Genomic DNA, 22,978 nt, shown 5'->3' with positions numbered 1-22,978 from the left:
AACATGCCTGGAGAATGTGGTGGTCTTTTAAATAATATTTTCCACTTAATTCATCTATACAGTGAAATGGCCTCAGATGAAGTTACCCTGGTTTGAATACAGTTGCTTGTACATTTGGACTTTTTTTTTCGCTTAAGCATAATTATGTTGGTTGCTGAACATGGATCTGTGCCTGTTGTCCTGGGTGAGGCTAGGAATATTCTTCAGCTCAATAGTTGGATTTTCATGAAGTTTTGAGTATCCTTCTGGTAACCACTCTTAATTGTAGGCTTGTGTCCCTACAGTTTCATTCTGTTTGTTTACGAGCACGCACGCGCGCACACACACACACACACACACACACAAATGCATAGGTTTTCTTTCTTTCAACATAAACTGGATCATTGTTCTGTAATTTATTTCCAAACATAAAATTTCAGAAGGATCTAAGTCATCAATTGCTGTATCAATGCATTTTGAAAGATATCTAATAAAAATATAGAGAGATTGTAACTGACCTCAAGTGATTTTGTTTACAGCCCTTGACAACGGTGCTTGAAAGCAACTGACAAGAAATCACAAGAAAGCCATGATCATAGTGCATGGGTGGGTTTGCCCAGAAGAGAAAGTACTCAGAAGATGAGTAGAAGGTAAACTTTTAAGTTTTCTTCCCAGTTGAGATCTTTCCTACCTGTTTAAATATTAGATGTATTTATGATTATTATTAGGTTTTTATAGCTTCAGACTTGTGGTTAACAAGGTTAACAACCTTTGAAATAGAAAGAAAATTTTTACAGGATGTGTTTAGTCATGTTTCTCCTTTCGTTTTGCCTGGTATTCTTGCAATCTGAATAATTGAGTCTTCAGAAAAATTCCTTTTTTTATTTGATTTTTCCTTCTGTTTCATTTTTCTGATTATATATATATAATCTCCTCCACACATATGCATATATATATATACATACATATATATATACTTACATATATACATACATAATCTGTAGCTATAATATATATCACGCATACTATCTTCTGGTGCTATCTTTTTCCCCCTCATTATCTTTATCACTTCATTCTGTTGTAAGAATATATATAGCTGATATTTGGTTTTATTTACTACCTCCACAGCAGTTTAAAATCAGTATGTTTTTCCTTGAGTTTTAGGATTTCATCTTTTCTGAAATGAAGGTAATAATAACATATTCCTTATAGTTATATGTGAATTATACTAGAATGCAAAATTAGTGCTTTTGGTAAATTCTAGTTATTGAATTGTGGTCCGAGAATGTTTCTATAAATGTTCTTTTTTGGAAATTACTGAGACTTATTTTGTTTCTTAGTGGATGACTAATTTTTTCTGAGTCTTAGGAAAAATATGTTTCTCAGTTAAGTGCAAAGCTCTCTGTATTTATTTACCAAGCACATTTTGTCAATCATCCCGTCAGTTCTGGTTATGTCAAATTTTAAGCTATGTCATTCCACAGCCACAGTTTGATTAAATTATTCTCATATTGACATTTTTTATTTTATATATTTTAATGATACATTTATTGGTACATAAAAACTCCTTCCTATGTATCTTTGAAATTTTTAACGCTTATAAAACACCCCCACTTTTCTGCATTTAATGATTTTAAGTTGAACTCTACTTATCTTTTATGACAATTCTTGCTGAAAATCTTAGCTTTCCTCCCAGATCCAGCCTCCAGTCTTTACTATTGTCTGCTTCTAGTTGCTGATTTATATGGACCAAGCACATCAAGAGATAGCCTTGCCCCCTGGCTTCTAGGTGGGTTAGGCCTGTAGGAGCACTGGCAGGACCTCCCAGGGGGGGACCAGGATGAATTTGGGATACCTGTTCTTTGCTTCCTTCATGTGGACTTGCCATATGACTGTAGGTTTGGAACAAAATCACAGCTTCTGTCACATAGCCTCTGGCTTCTGGTAATAAGCTTTCTCCCTTTACCCACTGAGACCTAGAGATGGTAATAATTTCCTGCTATAACTGGTGGTGATTTTCCTAAACCCTACCCATCCTTTGTTGATAGTTTATTTTATTAAACTCTCTTCAAGTTATCTGAACTGAATGTGCTAAAAACTTTCTGCCAGGACATTTACTTATATATTATTTTCAAGTTTGCTTTATTTTTATTTCTTTGTACTTTTCTGTTTATTTTCAATTCTTCTGTGTCATTTTGCTTTAACTATGTCCCTAAAAATCAGCATTTATGGATTTTCCTTTTTGTTTATTCAAACTGGATGTTTGGTTTTTAGAAGGGGCTTTTTAGTCCATTCATTTTATTATGACCTCTGATATATGTTATTTTTAACATCTTATTTTTTGCTTTCTTTTCTACCTGTTATTTGCATTCATTTAATTTTGATATCTATGGAATGATCATGTTGACTTTGCTTGTTTAAAAAAATCTCTTAGTGGTTTGGAAGTTTTACATTCTATTTCTTCCCCCCCATTTCTATAAAATATTTGACTTTATGTTTCATTATTGTCATAAGGAATATGATAACCTAATCTTCAACCAAGATTTGACTTCGGCTAACTTTTGTTCTTTATCACCTCAAGAGTTCACTTTTTTTTTTTTTTAAATCAGAAACTTCACTTCTAAATTTTAAAGTTTAATACAATAAGCAGCAAAAGTGAGAAAAATGTATGGGGTAACTACAGTTTTGGGTGTGCTAGAAAAGATAGCCATTCCTCTTGATAAAAAGTTAAATGTAACTAATGCTGAACTTAATTGGTGATATTTATTATTGGATATTTTTCCTGGAAAAAAAAAAAGGTGTGTTGTTGCTTGTTTGGAATTCTGTAGTCTTAGTTCCATTTTTTTTTTTTTTCTTAGTGAAAACTAGTACTTTATGGGGCACCTGGGTGGCTCAGTCAGTTAAGTGTGTGCCTTCAGCGCAGGTCATGATCCCAGGGTGCTGGGATCGAGCCCCCAGGTGGGCTCCCTCCTCAGCAGGGAGTCTGCCTCTCCCTCTTTCTCTGCCTCTGCCTCTCCTGCTTGTGCTCTGTCTTTCTTTCTCTCTCAAATGAATAAGTAAAATCTTAAAAAAAAAAAAAAGGAAGAAAACGAGTACTTTAGAATATTCTAAAGTTTTTATTTAAATTCAAGTTAGTTAACATATAATGTACTATTCATTTCAGGTGTGCAATATAATAATTCAGTGCTTCCATACAATAACCTGTGCTCATCAGCCAGTGCCCTCCTTAATCCCGTTGCCTGTTTAACCTGTCCCCCGACCCACCGCCCCTCTGGTTACCATCAATGTGTTCTCCATAGTTAAGAGTCTGTTTCTTAGTTTGCCTCCCTCTCTGTTTTTTCTTCCCCTTTGCTCATTTGTTTGTTTCTTAAATTCTACATATGAATGATTCATATGGTATTTGTCTTTCTCTGACTGACTTCTTTCATTTAGCATAATACTGTCCAGCTTTATCCATGTTGTTGCAAATGGCAAGATTTCATTCTTTTTTATGGCTGAGTAATATTCCATTAAAAAAGAAAAAGAAAAAAGAACACACTACGTGCCAGGTATTGTTCTGAGCACTTGAAATACAGAAGTAAACAAATAAAGACAGACATCATACTTAATACTGGTTTATCCTTTATCTTTTAAAAATTAATGGTGTTTGTCAAAATTATAGAGATTAATTTTTATAAGTCTAAATCAGAGGTTAAGTCATACAGCTTTTAGCAGACACGTGTAAAATATGCTATGACCTAATAAAGAAAATTAAAAAAAAATCGCCTTGGTTATGGTATTTTCTGGCTAAATATTTAGCAGAAAAGCTTCTGTTTTAAAAAAAAATGAGTGATTTTGGATAACAGGCACTTTTTTTGTAGTGCAACAATTGTATTACAACATAGGCTGTTTTTAAAATAACTGACAGGAATTACTTTATTTCTTAATTCACCATATATATTTTTAAAAAGATTTATCCAGTTATTCGGGAGAGAAAGGGAGAGTGCAGAGGGAGAGAATCTTCAGGCCGACTCCACGCCGAGCACAGAGCCCAACGTGGGCTGGATCTCGCAACCCTGAGATCATGACCTGAGCCAAAACCAAGAGTAGGATGTTTAACTGAGTGAGCCACCCAAGCACCCTACTTCACCAATATTTGTGAATGCCTGCTGTGTCCCAGGCAGTGGCATACATCAATGAACAAAGAAGAATCCTTGCCCTAGAGCAGCGTACATTCATGGAGTAGAAGACAGTCAAAAATCATACGCATGGTGAATCAAACCATTCTTCTTTGGGTTCTTCCTCTGTCACACTATTTTGAACTATTTGCTTCAGGTCACGAATGAATCTTCTTGCTTTGCTTAGATCTTATTTTATGGGATCTCTTCTGAGGTCTTCAGTATGGCTGAGCCCCCTTTTCTTTCTTTCTTTTTTTTTTTTTTTAAATAAATTCTTGTTCTCTTACCTTCTGGAACAACAATAGCCTGATTATTTCTTCTTCTTTTTTAATAGTTTTCTTCTTTTCCTTCATAAATTTCTTTACCTTGTTCTGCCATTTAGTTGAAGTTTTTTTTGGTTTAAGACTAAGATTTTGGCTCTCTTCTTTTTCTACAGTGTCAGAGATCTTATTTATTCTCATTTAAATGATTACTTCAAAAGTTGTCTTATCCTGTGTTGTCAAATCTCTACTAGATATTTCTTTCTTAGCTGATCATTTTCTTCTCCCAAATAGCTGTTTTTCCCCATCTCCTCCACCTCATTTTGTCAATATTATTCTTTCCTTCAGCAAACCTCAATATGATGCAATGATAAGAAAAAGATAATAATAAATAATATTTATTGAATTATTTCTATATGTCAAGCACCTGTTCTAAGCACTTTACATTGAACAATTCACAAACTCCTCACAAAACCCTGTGACGTAGGTAAACTCAGTGTTGGCATTTTATAGATACAAAAAACAACGTTCAGAAAGGTGACAAGTTTTCTAAGTGGTCTCCCAGAATCTATAACCTCTACTGTCTTTATCCAAACCAGCTACCAGTCACTATTTAAGTCAATATTTCTAAAACTGTCTTTATATCATGTAAAAGTTTTACTTCAATTCTTAAATTTTCATACATTGTGCATTTACTCATAACTATGTTTATCATGTATCAAGCATTTATTGTATGTGCTAAGAACTGATCTAAGCTCATAGGCCAGTTTTGAAATTTGCATATATTAGCAAGTGCTTTTTAATTTATTTTTGCTCTAAGTAAACTTTTTTTTATAGAATAGTTTTAGATTTACAGAAAAGTTGCAAAAATAGTGCAGTGAGTTCCCAAATACCCTACACCTATTTTCCCCTATTGTTAACATCTTACTTGTATGTTTGCCACAACTAATGAACCAAATTTAGTACATCACTATTAAACAAACTCCACATTTTATTATTAGTATTGTTATTATTATTATTACCTAAACTCCATCAGATTTCATTAGTTTTTCTCTAAAGCCCTTTTTCTGTTCCCCGTGTTCCATATGGAAAAAATAAATATGGAAATATACTTTGCTCTAATAACCGACACAAATTTACTGTTAGGAAACCAGTTTTTTAAATCAGCCCCCCCCCCCATATTGCTGTAATCTTAAGGGCAGTTTTAATTCTTCACACTTACCTAATTGTCACATGTGCTCTCATTGAGCCACCTCATCATGACTTCTCTGGCTACCCCCTTGTCATTTAAAAACATGGGCCAAGATTTCCTCAGTGTTTTCTTAGATTCTGGTTTACCTCCCATTGCAGAAACCAAGTTATCTGCCCCTACTTTGAAGGAAAAGCATCACAAAAACTGGTTCTTGTGAATGTCTTATTCCTGCTGGTGGCTATGAAGAGTAAAACAACTGTTATATGAATGAAATAAATAAATAAGAAAGAATGGATTATGTATATATTATATATAAATAATAAATTAATGGAATAAATGGCTTAAATATTGAATGACTGAATGATTTTCAGATCTTCAATATGCCTTTGAGATCTTCCTCTTTCTTTCTTTTTTTTTTTTTTTAAAGATTTTATTTATTTATTCGACAGAGATAGAGACAGCCAGCGAGAGAGGGAACACAAGCAGGGGGAGTGGGAGAGGAAGAAGCAGGCTCATAGCGGAAGAGCCTGATGTGGGGCTCGATCCCATAATGCCGGGATCACGCCCTGAGCCGAAGGCAGGCACTTAACCGCTGTGCCACCCAGGCGCCCCGGGATCTTCCTCTTTGTACTTACCCATTTTCCCAATCACCAAATGTTTATTCTTCCTTTGCAACATCTTTGGATTTATCCATCCTTCTCTTTTCATCCGGTTGTGATAATAGGCTTAAATTCTTTCTTTTTAAACTTAGTATGGTTCTGCTATATGAGCAACCCATTGTAAGTTTGTGTAGACCTAAGTATTTTTTTATATTCTAATCAGATGCAATCTTTAGATTGAATGGTATCCATGCTCATTATTGAACAGCATAGTAATTAGGCATACGTTGTAAGTAGTAGGCATAAATGACTAGAATTGGTATTAGCTTAGTTTTTCTTTTAACAGCTTTCAAGCAATAGTCCATTGATTTAATAAGGACATCTCCCACATTTTCAGGATTTAACATGATTTTTTTTTCACTTAATAATTTTCACATATTTACCATCTTTATTATCACTGGATAAACTGGATACCAGTGAAATGGCAGAACTTCAACTATAAGCACCATTGCCATTTGTGACACTCATGGCTTTCTTTGAAGGAATTGGATGTGAAAGACTAGAACAAGGTTAAGATCACAGTTTTGGAGTAGCAGCCACTAGGAAAATGGTATGACATAAGGAAATGTAAATGATCTTTCTATTTAGGTATTGCATTTCAGGATTCTTTCAGTGTATATGAAGTGAGTTTAGACAAAAATTCTTTGAACATAACAGTGCCCTTTGTTTTTTTCTTTGCCACAATATGGCTTCTGTGTAATCCTGAGGAGATCCATGTTGATCTAGATGGAAAAGAATTCCTTTGAAATACACATTTATTGTGAGTTGACATGCTAGGTAAGTAAGGGTGTGAAATCTTTAAAACAAGTTTTATTTCCAGTTCAGCCAAAATGACAGGAGTCAGTTTTATGTGTTTGTGTGGTTTCAGTGGTCAAGACACAGACCTGTCCTAGAGCATATGTGAGTACCATGTTCTGTCCCACAAACATCTATCGTAGTTATAGTATTGTTTTTAGAGGGGATGACCTGAGGTCTGGTTAGACTTCTCTGGTTATTTTAGAACACAATGATTTGGTGGGGAGGAGAGAACAAACATGTCTTCTCTGGCCAGCTCAGTGTCCATTTCTTTCTTCATTTCCCCTCTCAGAGGGGAAAGCATTGCTATGGTTTCTGCCAGATTGTAGGATTTTGACTGAGACATATTCGCTAGCAAGTGGGATCATAAAGGTTAAGACACATCAACTCTTCCCTTCCCTTCCCTTTCTTTCCTTTTTCCTTTCTCTTCCTTCAGTTCTGCTCCCCACCCACCCCAACTATGTGCATTTGCTGTATTGGTTTAAGGCTTTCCTTGGAGTCAGATTCTCTTTCTTTTCACTTTAGTTTACTCATTTCTGTTTTGTGTTCATATATCATTGGGCAGAATGATCCTTCCAGAATTTAGATGGAGAATGGATGGAGCTGGTTGGAAGGGATAGGGCTTTTCTTACATGTATCCCAACCCAGATTTTCCAGAGTTCTGTACATTTGAGAACTGGGTGCTGGTCCTATTATTATAAAAGTTGATTCCCATTTTGAGATTGTTTCTTGCTTGTAGTTCCATTCATGGCACACTGTGAGGACAAGTAATGGGTAGTGCTGTGTTTAACGTTCCGGAACATAATCTCATCAAATTTCCGCAAAATTTCACCTCAGTTCAGTGGGATGATTCAACTTGCTTCCAAGGCTCCCAGAGGGAGAATAGAGGTATTGAGAGAAGCACCTCACTATGTTCTGATTCCATGTTATCTTTCTAACTTATGCTTAGTATCTCTGTTTTGTGGGGAAAGCCCAGGTGGAGACTCTGAGAACAGACTTGTCATGGCACCTCCCTCTCTTATTTTGTTACCCTGAGAATGCCATTCCTCCCACCAAGGAGAAGTGCGATTGCTTGCATATGCCATCTGCTTACAAACCCCTCTGAGCTGAAATTCTTCCCCAAAAGGTTTATGTAAGCCCCCTGTGAACTCAAACCACTATGTTTTGCTCAGCTCAAATAAACATCGAAAAAGTATCTAAGCATTTGAACTTATAATAACATATTTATCCCAACACATGAGGCTACTCATCATTGGTGTATGTGTAATATATAATTGCAGCATGCAGAAAACAAACAGCTCTCGATCAGAGAAGTCTCTGGATCCCACGGGGCACTAATCATCTACCAAAAATAGAGATGGTTGGGGAAAATAACTTATAATTGCATTGCCAATCCACTATTAAAGTATAATTTCATGTTGTTTTCATTTCTAGCAAATAAATAATAAAAAAACTGATTTGAAAAAATTGCTCATTGCGCTTGGTAGCAGACTCAAACATGAAATCTAGAAATTGAGTGTGTATACATATTTTATTAGGTGTGCATTGAAAAAATCTAGAAAAAAATATGCACACACATATACATGAACTTGTACTCTTAATTTATAAATAAAATTTAATTTATACTTATAAAAATTAAATTATACTCTTTAAAATAATAATTTACACTTTTAAGTTATAATTAAAAATTATAAATATATGTGTATATTCTCTTTAATGGCTTAAAAATATTTATATTTATAAAGACCTAGCTCTGCTATATGTTCTCAAGTTGGAAGAATTGCATTTTAATTATATTTGCATATTTGAAACATGAGGCTGCAGGTCAACCAGCAAGCTGAGCCTGAAATTACATGACAGTAATTGTATTTGGAATTATTTGAACCAAAGAATTTATGTTAACAAAAATCATACAGGCTCAGTCAAGGAAGAATAAAAGTGATATTATAAAGGAGAGAAAATAAAAGAAGCTGAAGATAATGAGTGATCGATGCCCATCAGCAAATGTTTTGTTCATGTTTTCCCTTGTTGTTATTTCACTGAAATATGTTCGTGAAAAGGGTCAGGGCTGTAGCATGGTAGTGAATTATCTCTCATCTCTTAAATGTTATCCACGTAACCCTGACTAGCCAAAGCAGCCTTGGGAAAGAAAAAAAAAAAAAAAGCAAAGCTGGAGGCATCACAATTCTGGATGTCAAGTTATATTACAAAGCTGTAGTGATCAAGACAGTATGGTACTGGCACAAAAATAGACATGCAAATCAATGGAACTGAATAGAAAACCCAGAAATGAACCCACAACTGTATGGTCAATTAATCTTTGACAAAGCACATAAGCATATCCAATGGAAAAAAGTCTCTTCAGCAAGTGGTTGGGAAAACTGGACAGCAACATGAAGAAGAATGAAACTGGACTATTTTCTTACACCATAAACAAGGGAAACTAAAGCAAAAATAAACTTATTGGCACTTCATCAAAATAAAAAGCTTCTGCACAGTGAAGGAAGTAATCAACGAAGCTAAAAGATGACATATAGAATCGAATGGGAAAAGATATTTGCAAATGGCATCAATAAAGGGTTAATATTCCAAAATATATAAAGAACTTATAAAACTCAATACCCAAAGAACAAATGATCCAGTTAAAAAATGGGTTGAAGACATGAATAGACGTTTCTCCAAAGAAGAGTCAGATGGCCAACAGACACATGAAAAGATGCTCAACATCACTCATCATCAGGGAAATGCAAATCAAAGTTACAATAAGATATCACCTTACACCTGTCACAATGGCTAACATTAACAACACAAGAAACAATAGGTGTTGGTGAGGATGTGGAGAAAAGGGAACCCTCTTGCACTATTGGTAAGAAGGCAAACTGGTGCAGCCTCTCTGGAAAAGCATGAAGTTTCCTCCAAAAGTTAAAAAAGAACTACTCTATGATCCAGCATTTGCACTACTAGTTATTTACCTAAAGGATACAAAAGTACAGTTCTGAAGAGACACATGCACCCTCATGTTTATTGCAGCATTGTCAACAATAGCCAAACTATGGAAAGAGCCCAAATGTCCATCGACTGATGAATGGATAAAGAAGATCTATTTGTGTATGGTGTAAGAAAATGGTCGAGTTTCATTCTTCTACATGTGGCTGTCTAATTTTCCCAACACCATTTGTTGAAGAGACTGTTTTGTTTCTTTGTTTTTTCCATTACATAGTCTTTCCTGCTTTGTTGAAGATTAGTTGACCACAGCGTTGAGGTTCCATTTCTGGGTTCTCCATTCTGTCCCATTGATCTGTGGGTCTGTTTTTGTGCCATTACCATACTGTCTTGACGATTACAGCTTTGTAATATAGCTTGAAGCCCAGAATTGTGATGCGACCAGCTTTAGTTTTCTTTTTCAACTTTCCCTTGGCTATTTGGGGTCTTTTCTGGTTCCATACAAATGTTAGGATTATTCGTTCCAGCTCTATGAAAAATGTTGATGGTATTTTGATAGGGATTGCATTGAATGTATAGATTGCTCTGGGAAGCATAGACATTTTAACAGTATTTATTCTTCCAATCCATGAGCATGGAAAATTTTTCCATTTCTTAGTGTCTTCCTCAATTTCTTTCATGAGTGTTCTATACTTTTCAGAGTGCAGATCCTTTACCTTTTTGGTTATGTTTATTCCTAGGTATCTTATGGTTTTTGGTGCAATTAATAATGCACTATATGTTAATTAATTGAATGTAAATAAAACTAAAATTTTTAAAAAGATGTGAGATATATACACAATTGGTTATTACTCAGCCATAAAAAAGAATGAACTCTTGCCACAATGTGGATGGAGCTAGAGAATATTATGCTAAGCAAAATAAGTCAGTCAGAGAAAGAGAAATACACATGATTTCATTCATATGTGGATTTTAAGAAAGAAACATGATCATAGGGGAAAAAAAGAAAGAGGAAAACCAAGAACAAACAAACTCTATGGAGACCGAACTGATGGTAACCAGAGGGGAGGTGGGGGGGTGGGGGGGTGAAATAGGTGATGGGGATTAAGGAGTGCACTTGTGATGAGCACCAGGTGTTGTGTGTAAGTGCTGAATCATTAAATTATACAACTGAAAGTAATATTACACTGTATGTTAACTAACTAGAATATGAATACAAACTTAAAAAATTATTATCCATGTAAATCTTTTTTAAAACTATCCATATTTGTAAATATGAACAAAAGATATAAAGTAAGCCATTTGTTAGCACAACAGAACGAATGGCATCATGCAAAATTAATATAGTAGATACAGTAATAGATAATTGAGAATAAAGCCTTACTCTCCAATGTGTAGATAGGAGGCAAGAGTACCTTTCAAGGGTTTTTCATGGGGATAGGACATTTGGTCTAGACATAGCCAGCAACAAGTCTCCCCATTCCAGTGTCACCAGAGTTTATTGTATCCTTTGTTTCTAAACCATACTGAGTGGAGTTTTACCTTTGAAATATATAAGACAGACCTTCCAGCTGCTGTTATGAACTTTTAGGAAAACACATTCTACTGAAGCATCCCTGTAGCAGGAGGTTAGGTCTAGGTGACCCATAGGTCAAGGAAGAGATTCAGAAATAACCCCAAGAGTTTCCTATCAGAAAAAAAGTAACATTTTGGGCATAAGCTGCATGGTATATTGGTTTGATTTACTAGTCAATTAAAAAAAAAATTCCCAGGAGTGTAGCCTTTTGAATTGAGTTTGCTTGTTAACTGGCAGGGGCAGTGACTCCTAAGCAGTAAGATTTTATTGATGAGCTGAGCAGAGCACCCCATGGCTGGTACCTTTGGAAGGTGGCTTACTAAAATGAACATTGCTCTATGGGTGACAATAAATCAGTTAGTCTATAGTTAGAGATGGAAAATATGGAGGAAACCCCACAGAAGTCCAAGTAGGGGAAGAGAAAAATCTAAGACAGCTAGTTGTGTGGGTTTTACATAACATATAACCTTTTTAAATAAAGTGATCTGCATTGGCTCGTGTAGACTGTGGGAAGGCTTGGCGAGAAATGCTTTTGGGTATATTCAAGTCTGTATAAATGACTCCCAATGTGTCATCTGAAAGCTGTTAGGATTGAAAAAGGCACTGGAACCAATTCTTTCTTTTGTCTCCAGGAGGATTTGAACAGCCCACTCTCCTGGACTCAGAGAGAAGTTTTTTCACACCTCTTCCAAAGACACTGGTGCCGGAAGCATGCTCTGGGCCATATGTAAGAAGCAGCTAGTGCAAAGATAGCCTTGTCGGTGTATTCCCTACGGCCTTTAAAGGGCAGAGGTAAATTGATGCAACACACTTATACCCGCTCACACTTTGTAGCCTTCCTGTGGTGTATTGCGCCTCATTTTAGGATGAGGCCCGCAGAGGTTAAGGGAATCTTATGAAGCAAAGTCTCATGACAGAGGGAATGGTGTCCCTGAATTTGAATTTCTCAATATCTGAAATGGGGAGATTACTCTACAGCTCAAATGATAATAAAACATTTCAAATCTTGTAAAGTACTAAATATAAACTATTATAACACTGCTTTGTGAAGTGAGTCCTGTCTTTAGCCAGTAAAAGTCCACACTTTCCAGCTTTCGGGAATCAGCAGCAATCCCCTTCATGTCAGAACCATCTCATTCCAAGAACCTGAACGGCTTTTGTGGTTGTGCGAGGACTTCCACCTTTCACTTAATATGCCTGCTTGGGCACTGTATCCTGGGCCACCAAATTTTATACAAATCAAAATTATCTGGTATGGTGGTATGGTTCTTTGAACCCTGCAGAAGCAGCCCAGATTTGAACGTAATGCTCTGAAACAGGGATGCTGAAAGGGAGCAAGGGGCTGTTGCCGGAAAATCAGTTTCTAACCATTAAATACTTTGAGGAATATGGCCAACCTAGCACTGTTTCAGAAAATAGGGAAAATAACCAAAATCAATCCGGAGGCTGGGACTCAAGTGTTTGTGCTCCTAGAAACTCACCCCACTAAGAAGGTGAACAGTTGCATTCCCACCTGCGGAAAACTGGGTGGTCTTGAAGGCTAGCCTTAAGTACAGAGCTTTACAGCAATTAGCCTGGAGGTAACTAAAGTCTGAATGGATGGGTATTTCACCAATTTTATATGAACAGTCCCCCATCAGATGCTTCTTACAGAATGTATATATTTCTAGTTTCTTTTTTACAAAGTCAGAATTTTGTGTTTCTCTAACTTTAGAATTTCTCTTCCGTTAAATATATTATAATAACATTCACAGAAAAAATAAACAAAACTAAAAGTAAGCACATTTTTAAGGCTTTTGATACATATAAATTTACTTTTCGGAAAGGTTGTATTCCTACAAACTCAGATTCATTTCCTAGCATTTTCACCAATATTGAATATTATACCTTTAAAAATTGCCAATTCAATAGGTGGAAATGCCACCCACATATCTTTATTGTTAATTTGTATTTATTCATTTGTAAATTCAATATTTATGTAATCTGAACTAATTCTAAGACTTCCAGTAGAAAAATTCATAACTCTCAGGCTCAGTGACAACCTATTGTCAGTACATTATTTTTTAATCCAAACTATTATATTTAAATATCACTTGTCATCAGCGATAACGTGTAGTTATTTACTGAATGTTGAGTTTGTGCCACACGCTCTGGTAGGGCCTTCAGGTGCCATACATGAATCCACCCATGTGTTTCCCAGCCACTTGCCTCCTTCTCAACTTCCCTTGATAGTAACACTTACTAAGGGTTCGTACCTACGGTCTCTATTTTGTTACCCCCCACAACTTTTGGCTGAAACCATGTGAGTATAGATTCTGCCTGCCATTTCACTGAGTTTGAAGGACACAACCTTCTTATCACCTAATTAAAATACCATTTTATATTTCTAATCTTTCTACACACCTCAGCAGGCATTCGCACAGCTGAACAGCTGTTAAAAAAAGATTTAAAGGGGTGCATCACTTTTTCCCTTGGCTTCTATGACACTACAATTTTCTGGTTTGTCTCCTACCTCCCTGGCAGCTTTTTCACTCTATTCTCTGTGGATTCTTTGCCCCATCATTCTATCAAGGTGGGAATGCCCTGGAGATTCACCCTGGGTCTTCTTCTTGCCATCTACATTTTCTTTCTAGGGGGATCTCTTCACACAATGTGAGCCCCATAACAGCAAGGATTTCCATCTGAATTTTTTTCAATGTTGTATTCCTAGCACTTAGAACAATACCTTGTTCATATTAGGTGTTTGGTAAATATTTGTTTGATAAGCAAATGAATGAGTGGCTCCAGGCTCAATAAGTATCATCTACATGTTGACAGTGTTCAAAGGATTACCTCCTGCCGGACTTCTTTAGCTTGCCAACTCCAGATCTGTGATTCTGATCACCTCCCATGTCTCCACGGGCAGGGTTAAAAGAGATCTCCAATTTACCATGTCTGAAGCACAATTCTTGATGATTCCAACCTGTTTGTCCTTCAGCCTTCCTCATCTCAGGACATAGTTACCTAAGTGAAAAACTTAGTATTTGTCCTTGATTCCCTAGTCCAGCTTTTAATCCATCAGAAAGTCCCTTTGGCACTATTTCCAGCATCTCCTGAATCTGTCCATTTTGCTCCATCTTTGCTGCTACCCGCTTGGTGAAACCACCCTCGTCTCTCATCTGAACTACTACAGCAGATTCCTCACTGCCCACCCTCACACTTACCTCTCCACACTAATCCACATAGATGTCCAACAGAGTGTTTTAAAAATGCCATCTCACTTCCCTGCTTAATACTTTCTAATGACTTCTCATTGCCATGACTTTACAATCTAAACTGCTTACCAAGACCTGTGAGATTTGAATCATCCTTGGTATCAACTCAGGAGGTAAACTGGGTCACAGAGCATGTCAATGGCTGCAAGGTTTAGAAGTTTGCTGTGTTTTCAGGTGGAAGGTAGCAAGCCCGCCTTCACAATAGCCAAGGACCACCTAACCAAATCCTTTCGTTCCAGATTGTATTTCCTGAAAGCTGGTGCTCTGTGGGAAGGAGGATAGAGAACATTTCACACCTGTTAGGATGAGTAGTAAAGGAGTGCTTTTTGTAAAGGAATACTGCAATACTGCTACTAATACTTACAGAAATCGTTTAAAGTAAATATTGTGTTTATACTTAAAGTAACTGAATAGTTAGGAAAACTGCAACATCAGAAATGACCACAGGCTGTTGCTATTTACCCACAATTTGGGGAATAGGTAGCATTTCTTATTATACAGGAATTATTTTTTTTTATAGACTGTCACCACATTGGATATATTGACTAATTTATTATGCATATTATATATTATATGTATATGATTATGAATATTGATTGAATGTACATATAAACATACATATCTCAACACTGATTCTATTTCATGATTTTTAAATTTGCCTGTGGAAATTAAAACTCTTTATTTTAATGTGCAAGTATGCTAGAAGAAGATAGCATAGAATATGTAATTTTTACTTTTTTCATTATTGATAAGATGTTTAGAATGTCTAATATTTTCTTTTAAACTTTCACAATTTGACATGTAGTTATTTTATATACTCTAAAATTTTTTTGAACAAAAATATAGACATATTATTTTCAAAGATGTATATGTTCACAATCATACATATCTTTATGGTATGTTTTTAAGATATTATTTCAAATCCTGGCATTTTTGGTTATATTTCTTACTGTCATTTGCCTTGTTATTAAATGATAAACCCCATTCACATTTAAATTGTCAATCTCTTCAAACATGTCTAGCTTATTGTCTCCAGCCTTCTTTTAGATTTTAACATATTTGTGAGAAAGAACTAAGATTTAAAGAAATTAACTAATCAATTCGCTAATCAAGCCTGTCCACTTCACATTTTATAGAGATAAATTAGCATGCTATTTTAGAATTCTGTATCATGTTTTTCAATCTCTAGTATTAATATGAAAAATAAACTTCCCTTTGTATTTGATATTTTTCATCCAGCAGCACCCAGCTATTAAAAAAATTTTAAAAGAAAACTATTTGTTATTAATTTAAATGACTTTCAAAATCAATCCCTTAATTTCCCTGGATAGCTGACAATCATCTAGTCCTTTGCAATCTTGTTAAAAAGTGCACATTAAGATATCTGTAATTAATTCCATACCGACTCACAAGGTTGCATGCTCCTCAATCATTAAAAGAAAATAAATTACAATATTATTATTCCTTTAAAATATGGGAACATCTACTGCCAGTGTGTAACGTACAGCCTAATTTTCAGATGCAAATTTGTGGGGATAATGACTCAAACTCTGTATTAAATGTTGTAAGATCCAACTGAGGGTTCCTCTGTAGAAGGCTCATAAGGTAGAATACTGTTAGTGCCAAGACTTTACTTCCTTGGCATGAAGTAAAACATTGACAAAAAAATCTCTCATGGATATGAAGCTTAAAATTGTCATCAAGTTATTTCCCTTTCTGACTGTTTTCATGTTTAGTTAACAAATATAAACTAAAGTGAATGATAATGATACATGCTAAAGAGAAAAAACCTCCATCTTTAATTGTGTGAGAATTAATGTATAGTCCAGACTTATTACTGTTTAAGAATTTCTTAATTGTAGTGCCAAATTCTCTTCCCCTGAAAAGCTAAAAAAACTTAAAATTATGAATATTTTTAAGAAACACATAAGTATAAAGAATTATAAGGCAGTGCCTTGTGTTTATGTTTTATATTTATATTGATGTCTTTAATTCTCAGAATGCGTAGGGATGGCAGAAAGTAAATTTAGAAATTCTTTGTTTATGTTAATGGACAATTATTTTTACTTTACAAGGCTATATTAAAAAAATCTAATACACAGAAATGACTACTATTTAGTTAACTGGAAAAATTTGAGTGTGGGGTGTCTGGGTGGCTCTGTCCATTAGAGTGTCCCACTTGGTTTCGGCTCAGGTCATGATCTCGGAATGTGGAATTGAGCCCTGCATCACGCTCTGTGCTCAGCCAGGAGTCTGCTTGTCCCTCTCCTTCTACCTCTGTTCTTCCCCCACCCCACTCTGTCTCTCAAGTAAATAAATAAATAAATAAATACAATCTTTAAAAACATTTTTTAAAAAAGAAAAGTTTAAGTTACTAATAAAGTACAGAGTTTATAAAGAAGAATCAAATGGATATTTAGAAAGAATTTTAGAAATAAATCTTTGCTTATTTGTTATCAATTTTTAAAACTTTGATTTAGAGTTATTATTAAAATTTTTTTCTTAGGTTTTCTTTATTTACCTTGGGCAATTCCTATGAGAGTATCTGTAACAGAAACTAGAGTTACTTTAAATTTGAAAGTATAAAGATCCAAATACAGGCATGAAGATAGTTAGCTGCTTGAATGTGTAAGTTATGACTGACGACCTTGACGTAGAGTAAAACCATTCATTACAGTTTCTAATATATATTGTTCTTCCTTTGTGGGCATTATCAGAACATGTAGTAGACAGGTAAATGGATGAATGTTTGTTGTGTGTGCACAGACTTATTATTAGCAGAATCATTTCATGAATGCATATTTCACTTGGTTTACAAAAGAGAGATTAATATTTTATTCAGCCCTAGACCCTAGAGGCTGAGTGATCTGTTAAGATAGTTGATTACCCCAGAATCTAAGTTGTTGCCCAAATTATGAGAATGAAGGTGTTCTAAAAACAAGTGTTCTAGAGTAAATCTCACTAAAGGGACAAAACTCGTGCAAAAATTATTTTTTCTGTATTAGTTATAAAACAAAATTTTCCAAAATTGTGTCATTAGTAAAATAAGAATTTTTTCTGATGAAATTATTAGGCAAGACTTTTTCAATGTTTGTAATGTCTCATATAATACAATTGTTTCTGAAAAGTCACATAATCCATGTTGATGTGTCACAATGCCTATCGATTTGTAGCTACAGATCTATAAATTATTAATGGCATTCTACATACCAAAGTCTCCCTTACAGGTTACTCTTTTAATCATGACTTTCTTGATTTTGCAGTCAGAATTTCTGTTTCCTGTTTATTCTCATTGCTAAAGTTCAATTTGCGCAAGCACTAAGTACTCTGCATGTGTTAAGTAATAGTCTTGACACCCTGTGAGGTGTGTCCAATTATTATCCCCTTTCACAGATGAAGATATTGAGAAGAGGTGAATAATTTGCCAGGATTATAGACCCAGACAGTCTAGATCTAGAGTTGACATTCTTAACTGCTCTAGTGCACTACTGCCAGTACTTTATTTCCTAATTTAAAAAGGAGGCCAGCCTCATTATTTATATCAAGTAGGGAAAATTATATTGAACCATGCACTCAACAAAATCCTTCTGTAGTAGTCCTAACATGGTGAAATCTATCTGTATTTGCTGAAGAACTGCTGTGTACAAAGATTAAAGCCAGATTCTAGAAGAATACAAAAATACACAATCTTTGTCTTCAAATCTAGAAACCTAGATAGGAAGATGGTTGTGTTCACACAGAGATAGAAGTAAAATATCATGATAGAATAGAGATAATCATGAGAATTCTGATCTAAGGTAGGTAAAAGGAGTGAGGAGAGAGCTAAAGTAATCAATATTAAGAGGGTCTGGTGTAGAAATTGAGATAACGTGTATTTGACACAACTATTTTCTTATAACAAGAAGTACAAGAAGTACAAAAAATTAAGTTAATTTTCATTTATTTTCCAAAAGAGACAGATTTATCTATGTCTATCCCTGTCCTTTAGTGCACCCACGCAAATACACAAAGAGAAATATAAATCAACATTTTTTGAGATGAGCCATGCCTACAGCTTTTTAATTTAATTCACAGGATAGGAACAGTCTCCATACCATGAGGTTGAGGGGTGAGGCATTTCTAGTACAGTTCTGGCATCAGGACTCTCCAGCCTGTGGACTACTCAAGTCTCAAACTGTACAGTGGACCGTTCCTGGAGGTCCAGTGGAAGATACTAATATGAAGAGTAGACCATAGCTTTTTCCATCGTGTGGTTGAAGGAAGTGGTTTGTGGAAGTAATAGGTCTAGAGTTCATTAGTCCCTTTTCCTCTTGTTTAGTTAATATGATGAGAGTAAACGAATTTTAAAAATTATCACTAAAGATCATCATCAAATTAGTGTTTGTGTTTTTTACACAGTTTCAGTATTAGCTCACAGGGAAACAACTACAACAGTTTTCTTTTTAACCTTAATTTTGAGGAAGACAACTTAAAAAAATCACCTGGTTGCTTCCAGAATGGTTTTAGAGTAGCTTATTAAATACGTGTATAGAAAAATGCTATTAGAATAAAGAAAGATTTTTTTTTAAATAGGTAGAAAATATTCTCTCACAGGACCAAATACATTAACTGTGATCAAACCCTACGCTTAGCTTAGAGATTCCTGGCAGCTGATAACAAGGAAAGGAGGATGGATTTCGTAACTCTTATTACCTTGGAAAATATATAGCTTCCTTCTTCAAAGGAAACCTTTTTGTTACCAGGTTTTTTTAATTATACATAAGAGACATTGAACAAGATATATAGAGGGTATTTACAATGATAGTTTTGTATGATTTTTCCTATTTAGACTCTTGATAAAAATCTAGGGCATCATATTAAAATTTTAACAATCTGTAAGTTATTTGAAACAATTGTTGGTAATTTTTTGGCAAATAATTTATAAATTATTTAGCAAATCTATGACTGTGGTGAGGGAACTTAGATAATGTGGTCCCAGTTTACTGTTTCTGATTTACCTTGCTATGAGGTAATTTTCAATCTATTAGACAAATGATCCATACGTCCTCCTCTAAATATTCTCTTTGGGTGTTCACTGCTTTGAGCTTTTAATTGGATACTAGATTGGGAGATATGTCCTCTCTACTGAAAATTGTGTCACTAATAAAATGCATTTCAAATACAGGTTCTGTATTAGGAATAAGTATGTTTAGCTCTCAGGTGTTTAGAGTAGTAGTATAAAGTGCAGTTGTAGAAACAAAATGTTAGGGTTCAAATGCAAAATTTACTCTCTTTTTTAGTGACAGGACCTCAGTGCTTTAGCATTTCTATAAAATGGGATTAATTAAAAAGAATGTTTGGGCAAGGATTAAATACATATGTGACATCTAATTGAATACTCTTATCGTCTCAGACAAATGGCTCTCTCACGTGCTGTTATGACCTTCAGGAAGTCAGATTGGATTCTGTTTATAGAGAAGAGTGCCCTCCTACACAGAGGTGAGTTGAAAGATGCTGACCCTCAGGGCTAATCTTTTCCTTTAAGAAGCAGCTATTGAGCTACTGAAATTCCTGAAGATGTATTTGAAGAGTGCATGGCAAAGATAATTTTACCTTAAAACCTTAAGACTGAGCCTTCTACCTCAGATATGGTTTTATACTTTTGAAATGTTTGACTTTGAATTCTACCAAAATCACCAGCTAACCTAGCAAAAGTTAGTGGTTAAATCCATTTCTAGAAAATTAAATAAATTGATGTACCAGACTGGACTGTTGAATATTGCCGACATCAATTTTTATTTAATAGAATTGATATCAGAAATATTACAAGTTAGCAATAACAAGGCAAGAACTTGTAAAATGTAAAGATTTGTAAAGTCAGGCAAAGGGTAATTTAGCCTATCTATGACATTTCAGTAGGGCTACTTAAAACATTTCATAATATAGCAATGGGTGTCATTGTAGAAATGGCTTAGGAGAGAAAATATGCAATACTGTTGAACATAGCATACCCTGCAAATTTCCTAGCATGTCCACTGGGGAACCCCAGTGACTCGACAGGTCTTTCTCTTCCTTCTCTCTGGACAGAACTGACCCCCAAACTCAGGGGTACACTAATTAAGAAGTGCTGTCTCTGGTATATTTTTAATTTACTGATGAGATCTCCTCGCTGTAGTCACCAGCTGTAACACCTATGGTGACCTATGCTGAGTTATTAAAAAGAAAAAAATCATTATTTCTCTGGATCAAAGATACCTCTTTATTAAGCCTGAGCTATTATTAATTGCAGTGTTTTATCTATCTTTAATCTGAGTCAGTGCACTAGACCTAGAGCATATTGGAAAGTTATTCTCAGGTCTTAAGAAGATTAGGGCTTCAATAACTATTAGTTGAATTGGATTGAGAGGAATTAAAGAAGTAAACATTCCAAATCATCTATTTAAATCTTCTTTAAAAGTGATAAATAGCTTGCTGTTTAAATATCAAGGGCTTTGGCTGGACGTCAACAGGAATGGCAGAGTAAGGAACTTCAAAATTCACTCCTACATAAAGGAATGAGAATATTTGCAAAATGGTCAAAATAACTTTTTCAGAACTCTGGAAATTACCCAAAGGCCTGCAGCAATCCAAGAAGCATTTATTCAAGAAAAAAAAATCACTGAATCTTGGTAGGAAAAGCAAGGTTTATGGTTTTATTTTAAGTTGGTCTAATTCCACCCCCTACTCTCCAACTCTGCAGTCGTCTTGCAAACCAACAGCCCCACAGCACAATGAAAACAAGCAACTTAGCAGCCACTGGGAGGGTCATGATGGGTTGAAGCTTTTTTAAAGCCTCATTCTCAAAGAATTGTCATTAGTTGACCTGCCTGGTAATTCTTTGGAAATCTCCACTTAGGGTTTGTATTTACTTGACTCAGCTCAGATCTCTTAATGAAAACAGCGGTTTTTTTTGCCCTGGGAGAAAACTGTAAGTTGAAATTGTTTAACATCACTCTGTCTAAGGCAGCAGTGATAGTTGGAGCAAACAGGAAGCTGTACCAAAATCTACTAGGGAATGAGATGTCTGCAGGGGACTTTGAAAACCTCCTACATATTTTAGAGAAGGTAGAAGGCCATGCATGAAGAAAGCTGTGCACATGCCCAGGACAGTGTGAATGGCTAGGAAAGACCTGAGGAGGATATAAGTTCTCACCTCTTGTTGACCTTGAAGCTCTGTGAATGAGGCAGTAAATACTAAAGCAAAAATGTAAACTGACTGCTTGGACATTGAAGGGATGTCCCAAATGTACACATAGAACCTCAGCAAAGGCTGGAAAACTTATTGCTTTCAAGAATTTAAAGAAATCTCTGTCCAATCATTAACTAACTATTAAGCTAACTGAATAGTGACTTCAGTAACCACACACAACAAGAATACAGGCTTTCCAGAACAACAGTTAGTTCAAGAAAGTCACTTAATGAACAGTTAGTAGCAGCAGCAGCAATGAACCCAGGAGTCTGTCTAGTTTTTACAAAAACTTGTGAGGCTTGTGAAAAAAACAAGAAAATATGGCCCATATGCAGGAATAAAAGCAGCCAATAGAAACTGCTTTTGAGGGAGTCCAGATGTTACACATACTATACAAAGACTTTAGATCAGCAATTTAAAATATGTTCAAAGAGCTAAAGGAAATTATATCTAAAGAAATTTTAAAAATATGTTAGAATGGAATAAATAGAACGGTATGGAAGCAAAGTTTTTGTATGTCATTGAAGTTAATTTGGTATTATTAATTGTAAAGACCAGAACAGTCACCAAAGAAAGTTCAAAAATGTATGCTAAAGGAAGTGATATTGAACTAAAATGGTACACTAGAAAATATCTGTTTAACACACAAGAAACCAATAATGGATGAATACAAGAATGAAAAAATACATAAGACATATAGAAAACAATAGCAAAATGGCATTTGTAATCATGTCTTATCAGTAATTACATTAAATATAAATGGATTAAATACTCCAATCCAAAGGCAAAGATTGGCAGAATGAATTAAAAACCACAATCCAACTATATGCTGTCCACAAGAGACATATTTCAGAACCAAAGATGCAAAAGATTAAAAGTAAAAAGAATATAAAAGAATATATTGTGAAACAGTAACTGAAATAGAGCTGGAATGAGTATATTAATATCAGACAAAA

The 22,978-nt window shown here is 35.0% G+C and overlaps 1 long non-coding RNA gene across 1 annotated transcript; it reads left to right on the top strand.

Moving 5' to 3' along the window:
• The first annotated feature begins 518 nt into the window (after window positions 1–518).
• LOC123001859 (uncharacterized) lies at window positions 519–21,005 on the top strand. Its single transcript, XR_006411155.3, has 3 exons — window positions 519–629; window positions 12,194–12,353; window positions 20,208–21,005. It is a non-coding gene; the product is annotated as an uncharacterized LOC123001859 (long non-coding RNA).
• The last annotated feature ends 1,973 nt before the right edge of the window (window positions 21,006–22,978 follow it).

Source organism: Ursus arctos, unplaced genomic scaffold (assembly GCF_023065955.2).
Source record: "Ursus arctos isolate Adak ecotype North America unplaced genomic scaffold, UrsArc2.0 scaffold_37, whole genome shotgun sequence".
Taxonomy (NCBI): Eukaryota; Metazoa; Chordata; class Mammalia; order Carnivora; family Ursidae; genus Ursus; species Ursus arctos.
This window is presented reverse-complemented; position numbering and strand designations above follow the sequence as displayed.